We start from the raw sequence: 13,472 nt of genomic DNA on the forward strand, positions 1-13,472 counted from the left end.
GCTGCGTCACGGGGTCGTGGGGCCGCGGAAAAACAACGAACAGCCACGGCGGAAAGCGGACGCCCGCGACAATCGAAACGTCAAAAAAGCAAAAGGGAGGGGATGCAACACGAGGACTTCCCAGGAGGTCACCCATCCTAGTACTACTCTCGCCCAAACTCGCTTAACTTCGGAGTTTTGATGGGATCCGGTGCATGTGAGTTGGTATGATCGCATCCGTTAGCTTGTAACGCCAAATTGTATAAGAGCCACGTTTGTGCCGTGCCATGTGACCATGGGTTGGCTATCCAACGCCCCCCTCCGGGCCGCGTGAAATCACATGCCGTCGCATGGAATGTCAGGCCTTGTCGTCCCCACCCCGGCCCTGTGCCACGGGCAGGCCTGTCGAGGCCCCGGTTCCAATCGGCCGCGGGGCCTGGCTAACACAGTTGAACCGAAAAGAAGTTCCCCAACAGTTTCGGCGGTGCGTCGGTCCCGCTGTTTTTTCGCTTTCGTTCCTTTCCGGAGCCTAGTTAGTTGGAGGCGAGCTCCACGGGGTGACGTAGGACAGATGGCGGAAGCAACTGAAGAGGAGCTGGAGCGGCGCGCGTGAAGCGGCAAGTCGGGTAAACCGCAGATCTGGGCTCCGACCTCAGAATTGGGCACACGAACCCTCGGCCGGAAGAGAACGGCGTCACGAGTAAAACTCATTGCGTTGCCATGACCTGTGGGCTTTTTCGGGCATCCGACATCGTTTACTAGCCCGAAATCCAATTCTCGCAGTTTTCGAAAACTCTGTTATTTTCCCACTTCAATTCCGCTGTTAATCCAAGGCTTTCTAGGAGTATTTGAGCAAACTTTACCCAGATTGCCACGCTGCGTCACGGGGCCGCGGAAAAACAAAGAACAGCCACGGCGGAAAGCGGACGCCCGCGACAATCGAAACGTCAAAAAAGCAAAAGGGAGGGGAAGCAACACGAGGACTTCCCAGGAGGTCACCCATCCTAGTACTACTCTCGCCCAAACTCGCTTAACTTCGGAGTTCTGATGGGATCCGGTGCATGTGAGTTGGTATGATCGCATCCGTTAGCTTGTAACGCCAAATTGTATAAGAGCCACGTTTGTGCCGTGCCATGTGACCATGGGTTGGCTATCCAACGCCCCCCTCCGGGCCGTGTGAAATCACATGCCGTCGCATGGAATGTCAGGCCTTGTCGTCCCCACCCCGGCCCTGTGCCACGGGCAGGCCTGTCGAGGCCCCGGTTCCAATCGGCCGCGGGGCCTAGCTAACACAGTTGAACCGAAAAGAAGTTCCCCAACAGTTTCGGCAGTGCGTCGGTCCCGCTGTTTTTTCGCTTTCGTTCCTTTCCGGAGCCTAGTTAGTTGGAGGCGAGCTCCACGGGGTGACGTAGGACAGATGGCGGAAGCAACTGAAGAGGAGCTGGAGCGGCGCGCGTGAAGCGGCAAGTCGGGTAAACCGCAGATCTGGGCTCCGACCTCAGAATTGGGCACACGAACCCTCGGCCGGAAGAGAACGGCGTCACGAGTAAAACTCATTGCGTTGCCATGACCTGTGGGCTTTTTCGGGCATCCGACATCGTTTACTAGCCCGAAATCCAATTCTCGCAGTTTTCGAAAACTCTGTTATTTTCCCACTTCAATTCCGCTGTTAATCCAAGGCTTTCTAGGAGTATTTGAGCAAACTTTACCCAGATTGCCACGCTGCGTCACGGGGCTGCGGAAAAACAAAGAACAGCCACGGCGGAAAGCGGACGCCCGCGACAATCGAAACGTCAAAAAAGCAAAAGGGAGGGGATGCAACACGAGGACTTCCCAGGAGGTCACCCATCCTAGTACTACTCTCGCCCAAACTCGCTTAACTTCGGAGTTCTGATGGGATCCGGTGCATGTGAGTTGGTATGATCGCATCCGTTAGCTTGTAACGCCAAATTGTATAAGAGCCACGTTTGTGCCGTGCCATGTGACCATGGGTTGGCTATCCAACGCCCCCCTCCGGGCCGCGTGAAATCACATGCCGTCGCATGGAATGTCAGGCCTTGTCGTCCCCACCCCGGCCCTGTGCCACGGGCAGGCCTGTCGAGGCCCCGGTTCCAATCGGCCGCGGGGCCTAGCTAACGACAATTGAACCGAAAAGAAGTTCCCCAACAGTTTCGGCAGTGCGTCGGTCCCGCTGTTTTTTCGTTTTCGTTCCTTTCCGGAGCCTAGTTAGTTGGAGGCGAGCTCCACGGGGTGATGTAGGACAGATGGCGGAAGCAACTGAAGAGGAGCTGGAGCGGCGCGCGTGAAGCGGCAAGTCGGGTAAACCGCAGATCTGGGCTCCGACCTCAGAATTGGGCACACGAACCCTCGGCCGGAAGAGAACGGCGTCACGGGTAAAACTCATGGCATTGCCATGACCTGTGGGCTTTTTCGGGCATCCGACATCGTTTACTAGCCCGAAATCCAATTCTCGCAGTTTTCGAAAACTCTGTTATTTTCCCACTTCAATTCCGCTGTTAATCCAAGGCTTTCTAGGAGTATTTGAGCAAACTTTACCCAGATTGCCACGCTGCGTCACTGGGCCGCGGAAAAACAAAGAACAGCCACGGCGGAAAGCGGACGCCCGCGACAATCGAAACGTCAAAAAAGCAAAAGGGAGGGGATGCAACACGAGGACTTCCCAGGAGGTCACCCATCCTAGTACTACTCTCGCCCAAACTCGCTTAACTTCGGAGTTCTGATGGGATCCGGTGCATGTGAGTTGGTATGATCGCATCCGTTAGCTTGTAACGCCAAATTGTATAAGAGCCACGTTTGTGCCGTGCCATGTGACCACGGGTTGGCTATCCAACGCCCCCCTCCGGGCCGCGTGAAATCACATGCCGTCGCATGGAATGTCAGGCCTTGTCGTCCCCACCCCGGCCCTGTGCCACGGGCAAGCCTGTCGAGGCCCCGGTTCCAATCGGACGCGGGGCCTAGCTAACGACAATTGAACCGAAAAGAAGTTCCCCAACAGTTTCGGCAGTGCGTCGGTCCCGCTGTTTTTTCGTTTTCATTCCTTTCCGGACCCTAGTTAGTTGGAGGCGAGCTCCACGGGGTGACGTAGGACAGATGGCGGAAGCAACTGAAGAGGAGCTGGAGCGGCGCGCGTGAAGCGGCAAGTCGGGTAAACCGCAGATCTGGGGCTCCCACCTCAGACTGGGGCACACGAACCCCTCGGCCGGGAAGAGAACGGCGTCACGGGTAAAACTCATGGCGTTGCCAATGACCTGTGGGCTTTTTCGGGCATCCGACATGTTTTCTAGCCCGAAATCCAATCTCGCAGTTTCGAAAACTCTGTTATTTTCCCACTTCAATTCCGCTGTTAATCCAAGGCTTTCTAGGAGTATTTGAGCAAACTTTACCCAGATTGCCACGCTGCGTCACGGGGCCGCGGAAAAACAAAGAACAGCCACGGCGGAGAGCGGACGCCCGCGACAATCGAAACGTCAAAAAAGCAAAAGGGAGGGGATGCAACACGAGGACTTCCCAGGAGGTCACCCATCCTAGTACTACTCTCGCCCAAACTCGCTTAACTTCGGAGTTCTGATGGGATCCGGTGCATGTGAGTTGGTATGATCGCATCCGTTAGCTTGTAACGCCAAATTGTATAAGAGCCACGTTTGTGCCGTGCCATGTGACCATGGGTTGGCTATCCAACGCCCCCCTCCGGGCCGCGTGAAATCACATGCCGTCGCATGGAATGTCAGGCCTTGTCGTCCCCACCCCGGCCCTGTGCCACGGGCAGGCCTGTCGAGGCCCCGGTTCCAATCGGCCGCGGGGCCTGGCTAACACAGTTGAACCGAAAAGAAGTTCCCCAACAGTTTCGGCAGTGCGTCGGTCCCGCTGTTTTTTCGCTTTCGTTCCTTTCCGGAGCCTAGTTAGTTGGAGGCGAGCTCCACGGGGTGACGTAGGACAGATGGCGGAAGCAACTGAAGAGGAGCTGGAGCGGCGCGCGTGACGCGGCAAGTCGGGTAAACCGCAGATCTGGGCTCCGACCTCAGAATTGGGCCCACGAACCCTCGACCGGAAGAGAACGGCGTCACGAGTAAAACTCATTGCGTTGCCATGACCTGTGGGCTTTTTCGGGCATCCGACATCGTTTACTAGCCCGAAATCCAATTCTCGCAGTTTTCGAAAACTCTGCTATTTTCCCACTTCAATTCCGCTGTTAATCCAAGGCTTTCTAGGAGTATTTGAGCAAACTTTACCCAGATTGCCACGCTGCGTCACGGGGCCGCGGAAAAACAAAGAACAGCCACGGCGGAAAGCGGACGCCCGCGACAATCGAAACGTCAAAAAAGCAAAAGGGAGGGGATGCAACACGAGGACTTCCCAGGAGGTCACCCATCCTAGTACTACTCTCGCCCAAACTCGCTTAACTTCGGAGTTCTGATGGGATCCGGTGCATGTGAGTTGGTATGATCGCATCCGTTAGCTTGTAACGCCAAATTGTATAAGAGCCACGTTTGTGCCGTGCCATGTGACCATGGGTTGGCTATCCAACGCCCCCCTCCGGGCCGCGTGAAATCACATGCCGTCGCATGGAATGTCAGGCCTTGTCGTCCCCACCCCGGCCCTGTGCCACGGGCAGGCCTGTCGAGGCCCCGGTTCCAATCGGCCGCGGGGCCTGGCTAACACAGTTGAACCGAAAAGAAGTTCCCCAACAGTTTCGGCAGTGCGTCGGTCCCGCTGTTTTTTCGTTTTCGTTCCTTTCCGGAGCCTAGTTAGTTGGAGGCGAGCTCCACGGGGTAATGTAGGACAGATGGCGGAAGCAACTGAAGAGGAGCTGGAGCGGCGCGCGTGAAGCGGCAAGTCGGGTAAACCGCAGATCTGGGCTCCGACCTCAGAATTGGGCACACGAACCCTCTGCCGGAAGAGAACGGCGTCACGAGTAAAACTCATTGCGTTGCCATGACCTGTGGGCTTTTTCGGGCATCCGACATCGTTTACTAGCCCGAAATCCAATTCTCGCAGTTTTCGAAAACTCTGTTATTTTCCCACTTCAATTCCGCTGTTAATCCAAGGCTTTCTAGGAGTATTTGAGCAAACTTTACCCAGATTGCCACGCTGCGTCACGGGGCCGCGGAAAAACAAAGAACAGCCACGGCGGAAAGCGGACGCCCGCGACAATCGAAACGTCAAAAAAGCAAAAGGGAGGGGATGCAACACGAGGACTTCCCAGGAGGTCACCCATCCTAGTACTACTCTCGCCCAAACTCGCTTAACTTCGGAGTTCTGATGGGATCCGGTGCATGTGAGTTGGTATGATCGCATCCGTTAGCTTGTAACGCCAAATTGTATAAGAGCCACGTTTGTGCCGTGCCATGTGACCATGGGTTGGCTATCCAACGCCCCCCTCCGGGCCGCGTGAAATCACATGCCGTCGCATGGAATGTCAGGCCTTGTCGTCCCCACCCCGGCCCTGTGCCACGGGCAGGCCTGTCGAGGCCCCGGTTCCAATCGGCCGCGGGGCCTGGCTAACACAGTTGAACCGAAAAGAAGTTCCCCAACAGTTTCGGCAGTGCGTCGGTCCCGCTGTTTTTTCGCTTTCGTTCCTTTCCGGAGCCTAGTTAGTTGGAGGCGAGCTCCACGGGGTGACGTAGGACAGATGGCGGAAGCAACTGAAGAGGAGCTGGAGCGGCGCGCGTGAAGCGGCAAGTCGGGTAAACCGCAGATCTGGGCTCCGACCTCAGAATTGGGCACACGAACCCTCGGCCGGAAGAGAACGGCGTCACGAGTAAAACTCATCGCGTTGCCATGACCTGTGGGCTTTTTCGGGCATCCGACATCGTTTACTAGCCCGAAATCCAATTCTCGCAGTTTTCGAAAACTCTGTTATTTTCCCACTTCAATTCCGCTGTTAATCCAAGGCTTTCTAGGAGTATTTGAGCAAACTTTACCCAGATTGCCACGCTGCGTCACGGGGCCGCGGAAAAACAAAGAACAGCCACGGCGGAAAGCGGACGCCCGCGACAATCGAAACGTCAAAAAAGCAAAAGGGAGGGGATGCAACACGAGGACTTCCCAGGAGGTCACCCATCCTAGTACTACTCTCGCCCAAACTCGCTTAACTTCGGAGTTCTGATGGGATCCGGTGCATGTGAGTTGGTATGATCGCATCCGTTAGCTTGTAACGCCAAATTGTATAAGAGCCACGTTTGTGCCGTGCCATGTGACCATGGGTTGGCTATCCAACGCCCCCCTCCGGGCCGCGTGAAATCACATGCCGTCGCATGGAATGTCAGGCCTTGTCGTCCCCACCCCGGCCCTGTGCCACGGGCAGGCCTGTCGAGGCCCCGGTTCCAATCGGCCGCGGGGCCTGGCTAACACAGTTGAACCGAAAAGAAGTTCCCCAACAGTTTCGGCAGTGCGTCGGTCCCGCTGTTTTTTCGCTTTCGTTCCTTTCCGGAGCCTAGTTAGTTGGAGGCGAGCTCCACGGGGTGACGTAGGACAGATGGCGGAAGCAACTGAAGAGGAGCTGGAGCGGCGCGCGTGACGCGGCAAGTCGGGTAAACCGCAGATCTGGGCTCCGACCTTAGAATTGGGCACACGAACCCTCGGCCGGAAGAGAACGGCGTCACGGGTAAAACTCATGGCGTTGCCATGACCTGTGGGCTTTTTCGGGCATCCGACATCGTTTACTAGCCCGAAATCCAATTCTCGCAGTTTTCGAAACTCTGTTATTTTCCCACTTCAATTCCGCTGTTAATCCAAGGCTTTCTAGGAGTATTTGAGCAAACTTTACCCAGATTGCCACGCTGCGTCACGGGGCCGCGGAAAAACAAAGAACAGCCACGGCGGAAAGCGGACGCCCGCGACAATCGAAACGTCAAAAAAGCAAAAGGGAGGGGATGCAACACGAGGACTTCCCAGGAGGTCACCCATCCTAGTACTACTCTCGCCCAAACTCGCTTAACTTCGGAGTTCTGATGGGATCCGGTGCATGTGAGTTGGTATGATCGCATCCGTTAGCTTGTAACGCCAAATTGTATAAGAGCCACGTTTGTGCCGTGCCATGTGACCATGGGTTGGCTATCCAACGCCCCCCTCCGGGCCGCGTGAAATCACATGCCGTCGCATGGAATGTCAGGCCTTGTCGTCCCCACCCCGGCCCTGTGCCACGGGCAGGCCTGTCGAGGCCCCGGTTCCAATCGGCCGCGGGGCCTGGCTAACACAGTTGAACCGAAAAGAAGTTCCCCAACAGTTTCGGCAGTGCGTCGGTCCCGCTGTTTTTTCGCTTTCGTTCCTTTCCGGAGCCCAGTTAGTTGGAGGCGAGCTCCACGGGGTGACGTAGGACAGATGGCGGAAGCAACTGAAGAGGAGCTGGAGCGGCGCGCGTGACGCGGCAAGTCGGGTAAACCGCAGATCTGGGCTCCGACCTCAGAATTGGGCCCACGAACCCTCGACCGGAAGAGAACGGCGTCACGAGTAAAACTCATTGCGTTGCCATGACCTGTGGGCTTTTTCGGGCATCCGACATCGTTTACTAGCCCGAAATCCAATTCTCGCAGTTTTCGAAAACTCTGTTATTTTCCCACTTCAATTCCGCTGTTAATCCAAGGCTTTCTAGGAGTATTTGAGCAAACTTTACCCAGATTGCCACGCTGCGTCACGGGGCCGCGGAAAAACAAAGAACAGCCACGGCGGAAAGCGGACGCCCGCGACAATCGAAACGTCAAAAAAGCAAAAGGGAGGGGATGCAACACGAGGACTTCCCAGGAGGTCACCCATCCTAGTACTACTCTCGCCCAAACTCGCTTAACTTCGGAGTTCTGATGGGATCCGGTGCATGTGAGTTGGTATGATCGCATCCGTTAGCTTGTAACGCCAAATTGTATAAGAGCCACGTTTGTGCCGTGCCATGTGACCATGGGTTGGCTATCCAACGCCCCCCTCCGGGCCGCGTGAAATCACATGCCGTCGCATGGAATGTCAGGCCTTGTCGTCCCCACCCCGGCCCTGTGCCACGGGCAGGCCTGTCGAGGCCCCGGTTCCAATCGGCCGCGGGGCCTGGCTAACACAGTTGAACCGAAAAGAAGTTCCCCAACAGTTTCGGCAGTGCGTCGGTCCCGCTGTTTTTTCGCTTTCGTTCATTTTCGGAGCCTAGTTAGTTGGAGGCGAGCTCCACGGGGTGACGTAGGACAGATGGCGGAAGCAACTGAAGAGGAGCTGGAGCGGCGCGCGTGAAGCGGCAAGTCGGGTAAACCGCAGATCTGGGCTCCGACCTCAGAATTGGGCACACGAACCCTCGGCCGGAAGAGAACGGCGTCACGGGTAAAACTCATGGCATTGCCATGACCTGTGGGCTTTTTCGGGCATCCGACATCGTTTACTAGCCCGAAATCCAATTCTCGCAGTTTTCGAAAACTCTGTTATTTTCCCACTTCAATTCCGCTGTTAATCCAAGGCTTTCTAGGAGTATTTGAGCAAACTTTACCCAGATTGCCACGCTGCGTCACGGGGTCGCGGAAAAACAAAGAACAGCCACGGCGGAAAGCGGACGCCCGCGACAATCGAAACGTCAAAAAAGCAAAAGGGAGGGGATGCAACACGAGGACTTCCCAGGAGGTCACCCATCCTAGTACTACTCTCGCCCAAACTCGCTTAACTTCGGAGTTCTGATGGGATCCGGTGCATGTGAGTTGGTATGATCGCATCCGTTAGCTTGTAACGCCAAATTGTATAAGAGCCACGTTTGTGCCGTGCCATGTGACCACGTGTTGGCTATCCAACGCCCCCCTCCGGGCCGCGTGAAATCACATGCCGTCTCATGGAATGTCAGGCCTTGTCGTCCCCACCCCGGCCCTGTGCCACGGGCAGGCCTGTCGAGGCCCCGGTTCCAATCGGCCGCGGGGCCTAGCTAACGACAATTGAACCGAAAAGAAGTTCCCCAACAGTTTCGGCCGTGCGTCGGTCCCGCTGTTTTTTCGTTTTCGTTCCTTTCCGGAGCCTAGTTAGTTGGAGGCGAGCTCCACGGGGTGACGTAGGACAGATGGCGGAAGCAACTGAAGAGGAGCTGGAGCGGCGCGCGTGAAGCGGCAAGTCGGGTAAACCGCAGATCTGGGCTCCGACCTCAGAATTGGGCACACGAACCCTCGGCCGGAAGAGAACGGCGTCACGAGTAAAACTCATTGCGTTGCCATGACCTGTGGGCTTTTTCGGGCATCCGACATCGTTTACTAGCACGAAATCCAATTCTCGCAGTTTTCGAAAACTCTGTTATTTTCCCACTTCAATTCCGCTGTTAATCCAAGGCTTTCTAGGAGTATTTGAGCAAACTTTGCCCAGATTGCCACGCTGCGTCACGGGGCCGCGGAAAAACAAAGAACAGCCACGGCGGAAAGCGGACGCCCGCGACAATCGAAACGTCAAAAAAGCAAAAGGGAGGGGATGCAACACAAGGACTTCCCAGGAGGTCACCCATCCTAGTACTACTCTCGCCCAAACTCGCTTAACTTCGGAGTTCTGATGGGATCCGGTGCATGTGAGTTGGTATGATCGCATCCGTTAGCTTGTAACGCCAAATTGTATAAGAGCCACGTTTGTGCCGTGCCATGTGACCATGGGTTGGCTATCCAACGCCCCCCTCCGGGCCGCGTGAAATCACATGCCGTCGCATGGAATGTCAGGCCTTGTCGTCCCCACCCCGGCCCTGTGCCACGGGCAGGCCTGTCTAGGCCCCGGTTCCAATCGGCCGCGGGGCCTGGCTAACACAGTTGAACCGAAAAGAAGTTCCCCAACAGTTTCGGCAGTGCGTCGGTCCCGCTGTTTTTTCGCTTTCGTTCCTTTCCGGAGCCTAGTTAGTTGGAGGCGAGCTCCACGGGGTGACGTAGGACAGATGGCGGAAGCAACTGAAGAGGAGCTGGAGCGGCGCGCGTGACGCGGCAAGTCGGGTAAACCGCAAATCTGGGCTCCGACCTCAGAATTGGGCCCACGAACCCTCGACCGGAAGAGAACGGCGTCCCGAGTAAAACTCATTGCGTTGCCATGACCTGTGGGCTTTTTCGGGCATCCGACATCGTTTACTAGTCCGAAATCCAATTCTCGCAGTTTTCGAAAACTCTGTTATTTTCCCACTTCAATTCCGCTGTTAATCCAAGGCTTTCTAGGAGTATTTGAGCAAACTTTACCCAGATTGCCACGCTGCGTCACGGGGCCGCGGAAAAACAAAGAACAGCCACGGCGGAAAGCGGACGCCCGCGACAATCGAAACGTCAAAAAAGCAAAAGGGAGGGGATGCAACACGAGGACTTCCCAGGAGGTCACCCATCCTAGTACTACTCTCGCCCAAACTCGCTTAACTTCGGAGTTCTGATGGGATCCGGTGCATGTGAGTTGGTATGATCGCATCCGTTAGCTTGTAACGCCAAATTGTATAAGAGCCACGTTTGTGCCGTGCCATGTGACCATGGGTTGGATATCCAACGCCCCCCTCCGGGCCGTGTGAAATCACATGCCGTCGCATGGAATGTCAGGCCTTGTCGTCCCCACCCCGGCCCTGTGCCACGAGCAGGCCTGTCGAGGCCCCGGTTCCAATCGGCCGCGGGGCCTGGCTAACGACAGTTGAACCGAAAAGAAGTTCCCCAACAGTTTCGGCAGTGCGTCGGTCCCGCTGTTTTTTCGTTTTCGTTCCTTTCCGGAGCCTAGTTAGTTGGAGGCGAGCTCCACGGGGTGACGTAGGACAGATGGCGGAAGCAACTGAAGAGGAGCTGGAGCGGCGCGCGTGACGCGGCAAGTCGGGTAAACCGCAGATCTGGGCTCCGACCTCAGAATTGGGCCCACGAACCCTCGACCGGAAGAGAACGGCGTCACGAGTAAAACTCATCGCGTTGCCATGACCTGTGGGCTTTTTCGGGCATCCGACATCGTTTACTAGCCCGAAATCCAATTCTCGCAGTTTTCGAAAACTCTGTTATTTTCCCACTTCAATTCCGCTGTTAATCCAAGGCTTTCTAGGAGTATTTGAGCAAACTTTACCCAGATTGCCACGCTGCGTCACGGGGCCGCGGAAAAACAAAGAACAGCCACGGCGGAAAGCGGACGCCCGCGACAATCGAAACGTCAAAAAAGCAAAAGGGAGGGGATGCAACACGAGGACTTCCCAGGAGGTCACCCATCCTAGTACTACTCTCGCCCAAACTCGCTTAACTTCGGAGTTCTGATGGGATCCGGTGCATGTGAGTTGGTATGATCGCATCCGTTAGCTTGTAACGCCAAATTGTATAAGAGCCACGTTTGTGCCGTGCCATGTGACCATGGGTTGGCTATCCAACGCCCCCCTCCGGGCCGCGTGAAATCACATGCCGTCGCATGGAATGTCAGGCCTTGTCGTCCCCACCCCGGCCCTGTGCCACGGGCAGGCCTGTCGAGGCCCCGGTTCCAATCGGCCGCGGGGCCTAGCTAACGACAATTGAACCGAAAAGAAGTTCCCCAACAGTTTCGGCAGTGCGTCGGTCCCGCTGTTTTTTCGTTTTCGTTCCTTTCCGGAGCCTAGTTAGTTGGAGGCGAGCTCCACGGGGTGACGTAGGACAGATGGCGGAAGCAACTGAAGAGGAGCTGGAGCGGCGCGCGTGAAGCGGCAAGTCGGGTAAACCGCAGATCTGGGCTCCGACCTCAGAATTGGGCACACGAACCCTCGGCCGGAAGAGAACGGCGTCACGGGTAAAACTCATGGCGTTGCCATGACCTGTGGGCTTTTTCGGGCATCCGACATCGTTTACTAGCCCGAAATCCAATTCTCGCAGTTTTTGAAAACTCTGTTATTTTCCCACTTCAATTCCGCTGTTAATCCAAGGCTTTCTAGGAGTATTTGAGCAAACTTTACCCAGATTGCCACGCTGCGTCACGGGGCAGCGGAAAAACAAAGAACAGCCACGGCGGAAAGCGGACGCCCGCGACAATCGAAACGTCAAAAAAGCAAAAGGGAGGGGATGCAACACGAGGACTTCCCAGGAGGTCACCCACCTAGTACTACTCTCGCCCAAACTCGCTTAACTTCGGAGTTCTGATGGGATCCGGTGCATGTGAGTTGGTATGATCGCATCCGTTAGCTTGTAACGCCAAATTGTATAAGAGCCACGTTTGTGCCGTGCCATGTGACCATGGGTTGGCTATCCAACGCCCCCCTCCGGGCCGTGTGAAATCACATGCCGTCGCATGGAATGTCAGGCCTTGTCGTCCCCACCCCGGCCCTGTGCCACGGGCAGGCCTGTCGAGGCCCCGGTTCCAATCGGCCGCGGGGCCTGGCTAACGACAGTTGAACCGAAAAGAAGTTCCCCAACAGTTTCGGCAGTGCGTCGGTCCCGCTGTTTTTTCGCTTTCGTTCCTTTTCGGAGCCTAGTTAGTTGGAGGCGAGCTTCACGGGGTGACGTAGGACAGATGGCGGAAGCAACTGAAGAGGAGCTGGAGCGGCGCGCGTGAAGCGGCAAGTCGGGTAAACCGCAGATCTGGGCTCCGACCTCAGAATTGGGCACACGAACCCTCGGCCGGAAGAGAACGGCGTCACGAGTAAAACTCATTGCGTTGCCATGACCTGTGGGCTTTTTCGGGCATCCGACATCGTTTACTAGCCCGAAATCCAATTCTCGCAGTTTTTGAAAACTCTGTTATTTTCCCACTTCAATTCCGCTGTTAATCCAAGGCTTTCTAGGAGTATTTGACCAAACTTTACCCAGATTGCCACGCTGCGTCACGGGGCCGCGGAAAAACAAAGAACAGCCACGGCGGAAAGCGGACGCCCGCGACAATCGAAACGTCAAAAAAGTAAAAGGGAGGGGATGCAACACGAGGACTTCCCAGGAGGTCACCCATCCTAGTACTACTCTCGCCCAAACTCGCTTAACTTCGGAGTTCTGATGGGATCCGGTGCATGTGAGTTGGTATGATCGCATCCGTTAGCTTGTAACGCCAAATTGTATAAGAGCCACGTTTGTGCCGTGCCATGTGACCATGGGTTGGCTATCCAACGCCCCCCTCCGGGCCGCGTGAAATCACATGCCGTCGCATGGAATGTCAGGCCTTGTCGTCCCCACCCCGGCCCTGTGCCACGGGCAGGCCTGTCGAGGCCCCGGTTCCAATCGGCCGCGGGGCCTGGCTAACACAGTTGAACCGAAAAGAAGTTCCCCAACAGTTTCGGCAGTGCGTCGGTCCCGCTGTTTTTTCGCTTTCGTTCCTTTCCGGAGCCTAGTTAGTTGGAGGCGAGCTCCACGGGGTGACGTAGGACAGATGGCGGAAGCAACTGAAGAGGAGCTGGAGCGGCGCGCGTGACGCGGCAAGTCGGGTAAACCGCAGATCTGGGCTCCGACCTCAGAATTGGGCCCACGAACCCTCGACCGGAAGAGAACGGCGTCACGAGTAAAACTCATCGCGTTGCCATGACCTGTGGGCTTTTTCGGGCATCCGACATCGTTTACTAGCCCGAAATCCAATTCTCGCAGTTTTCGAAAACTCTG

This window comes from Prunus persica, chromosome G8 (genome assembly GCF_000346465.2).
Source record: "Prunus persica cultivar Lovell chromosome G8, Prunus_persica_NCBIv2, whole genome shotgun sequence".
Classification (NCBI taxonomy): domain Eukaryota; kingdom Viridiplantae; phylum Streptophyta; class Magnoliopsida; order Rosales; family Rosaceae; genus Prunus; species Prunus persica.